The sequence below is a fragment of the Erinaceus europaeus genome, chromosome 7, assembly GCF_950295315.1.
Source record: "Erinaceus europaeus chromosome 7, mEriEur2.1, whole genome shotgun sequence".
Lineage (NCBI taxonomy): Eukaryota > Metazoa > Chordata > Mammalia > Eulipotyphla > Erinaceidae > Erinaceus > Erinaceus europaeus.
In genome coordinates this window covers 91,245,336-91,248,660 of record NC_080168.1, presented here as the reverse complement: position 1 = coordinate 91,248,660, position 3,325 = coordinate 91,245,336, and the positions used below count along the sequence as shown (strand labels likewise).

The 3,325-nt window shown below is 37.4% G+C and overlaps 1 non-coding gene across 1 annotated transcript; it reads right to left on the bottom strand.

Annotated features, from left to right (window-relative positions):
- Positions 1-724: 724 nt before the first annotated feature.
- LOC132539632 (U6 spliceosomal RNA) lies at positions 725-831 on the bottom strand. The gene has a single exon (XR_009550970.1). It is a non-coding gene; the product is annotated as a U6 spliceosomal RNA (small nuclear RNA).
- Positions 832-3,325: the final 2,494 nt, after the last annotated feature.

The window sequence follows — 3,325 nt, the reverse complement described above, 5'->3', positions numbered from 1 at the left end:
TCAGCCAGCAAATGCTGACATCTGACATACATACATGTATATATGTATATGCATATTTATATGTATATTATGTATATGTATATGATGTATATGTGTATATGTGTATATATTTCTTCTGTATACATGAGAGAGACCCAGTTAAACTGAGTAGCTTGTTCATGTGATTTCAGACACCAGATTAAACTACCTAAACTGAGATGAAGGATGTTGGCTGCTAGTTAGAAAGGGTAGGCTACCAGAGAAGGTTCAGTAAAAGGTATGAGGATTAAAGTCCTGCTTTCCTCAGTGAAAAGAAAATTATTTATGTTAGGTCTTTTCAGAATACAGAAGAGACCAAATTTCAGAGTGAATTCTTCCTTTATTTATGGCATGGGGATACCTTTTTCTCTTTCTGCTTTAAATTTGGTTTTGAGGAAATATTTTATAGGATTGTTTTCTCAGAGCTTCTACTTTACATGTCCCCAAATATGTGCCAGCACCATCAATGTGTGTTCTTTCCCTCCCTATTTAACTTCCCCTTTATCCTCTCACTTTAGTCATGACAAATATGCAGACATTTGCCAAGGATTTATATATGCTTTGCCCACCCTCTCTGTTCTTTTGTTTCTTAAATCCCGCACATGTGCATGGTCAACCATGGTTTTCTTTCGGACTTGTTTCACTTAGCATGGCCTCATCTACTCCCAATTGTATTATAGCAAAAGGTGATATTTTATCTTTTTTGTTTAATATGAAATGCTTTGTGAATTTGCATGGCATCCTTGCACAGGTCCCATACTAATCTTCTTGGTATCATTCTAAGTTTAGTATATGTGCTGCCGAAGTAAACACAATTTCATCTTTTCTTAAAGCAGAGTATATACAGAGTGAATATAAGTCACACCTTTCTTTTTTTGTATATGTATTTTAAAAATTATCCTTATTTATTTATTTATTGGACAGAGATAGCCAGAAATTGAGAGGGAAGGGGGATATAGAGGAAGAGAGACAGAGAGACACCTGCAACACTGGTTTACCACTTATGAAGCTTTCCCCCTTCAGTTGGGGACCGGTGGCTGAAACCCAGGACCTTGCACATTGTAACATGTGCATTCAACCAGATGTGCCACCACCTGGTCCCCATACCTTTCTTATATACACAATATCAATGTACACCAGGCTTCGTTATTGTCAGTAGTGTTATAGTGAACAGAATTATATGGAAATAACTTTTCCTTCTTTCCCTTTATTTTTTCCCTTATTTAATTTATTTTTTTAATTTAGGGTTTTGTTCAGGTGTGATTAACCACTCCAAGTTACTTTTCCATTCATATGGAAAGACAGAGAGGAGTGATTACACAACACCACAGCTTCCTCCAGTGCCGTAGCATGTTCCTTGTTGTAGCAGGCATTGAACCGGGGCTTTGTGCATGACAAGGAAGATGCTCCGCCTGGTGAGTTATCTCTAGTCCTAAAATGTCTTTTTCCAAAGTTAGTCTTTATCCAATACTCAACACTCAGAATTGTCCCTATGAAATTTTTTGTCAAAGACTTATTTTGGCATGTCAGAATTTTGCTTCCTAACAACAGAAAAAGTCTTTTTAAAAAATTATTTATTTATTTTCCCTTTTGTTGCCCTTGTTTTCTTTATTGTTGTTGTAGTTATTATTGTTGTTATTGATGTCATGGTTGTTGGATAGGACAGAGAGAAATGGAGAGAGGAGGGGAAGACAGAGAGGGGGAGAGAAAGATAGACACCTGCAGATCTGCTTCACCACCTGTGAAGTGACTCCCCTGCAGGTGGGGAGCTGGGGACTCGAACCAGGATCTTTCCGCCGGTTCTTGCGCTTTATGCCACCTTCGCTTAACCCGCTGCGCTACCGCCCGACTCCCCAAAAGTCATTTTTTATCTCTCTTCTTTTTATCTCTTCTTCTCTCTTTATCTCTCCACAATGGTTATCAATGGGATTCTGTGCATATGTGACAGATCAACTGCCTCTGATCCTTTTTATTTAAAGAGAGAATAGTGGAAATTGTGAGGGATGAGGGAGAAAAAAAGAGGAAGAGAAAAAAAAGAGACACCTGCTTCACCACTTGTGAAGCTTCCTCCCTGTAGGTGGGGAATAGGGGATTGAATATGGGTCCTTGTGCATGGTAACATATGCTTTAATAGGTGTGCCACTATCCAGTCCCCCAATCTGTTCTCTTAATTAGATGACACTATATATTCTGAAACTATTTGCATATAAACATCCTTATATATAGAACTCTAAACAAAAGTTATTGTTGCCTATGCTGACAAGGTGTGCAGAAACAAGGCAGACTTAAGGCAAGTACAATATTCCATTACTTAAGGAGCAGAAATACATATATATATATGCTCACTTATGTCTCCATACTGACACACATTGTCTCCATAGAGTTTTATCCACTGCTTGGCTATTTGGTCAGCAAGTTTTCTTCATCTATAAATTCCTTAGAAAACTTTCCATAGATCTGTAATATGAAATAGAATAACAATTTAGGAAAACTCAACTTTTTAAATTTTTAAGTCACCAGTCAACTACCAGCTTTGAGGATTTATAATCAGATCATTTAAACTTGATTTTGAGTGGTACTGTGATCATTACATTAATAAGGATAATATATTCCCTTCCAAGCAATCTTCCATAGAATGTAAATATAATGAGACCACCTCCTAGTACATCTGCTTCCATAGCAAATATTTATTTTTTCTTGTTTTTCATTAACCTAGAAATACAGGTTACATTAGCTAAAATGGAAATGTCTATTTGCACTGTCATGTCTATACAAAATATGGAAAGGAAAACAAAATATCCTTCTGAATTCAAGAATGACTGCTTCCTTGAAATTAATGTAAACAAGATTTGGAGGAGGACCTATTGGAACCAATATTGCACCTGAAAGGAAAGCTGAGCTACCCTGAGTCTCATTATATCTTCTATAAAGTAAGATCTTCACACTAGTTGGGCTGGGACCAACTGGGATCATGGTAGCTCCATTAAAAACAGATATTAGAAAAGAAGAGTACTCCATATTCTGGGAAACATTGCCTTTAAATCCCCGCATATCCCAGGCGCCTCATAAGTTATCTTTAATATTTATTTTTTTATTTATAAAAAGGAAACATTGACAAAACCATAGGATAAGAGGGGTACAACTCCACACAATTCCCACCACCAGATCTCCATATCTCATCCCCTCCCCTGATAGCTTTCCTATTCTTTATCCCTCTGGGAGTATGGACCCAAGGTCATTGTGGGATGCAGAAGGTGGAAGGTCTGCCTTCTGTAATTGCTTCCCTGCTGAACATGGGCGTTGACTG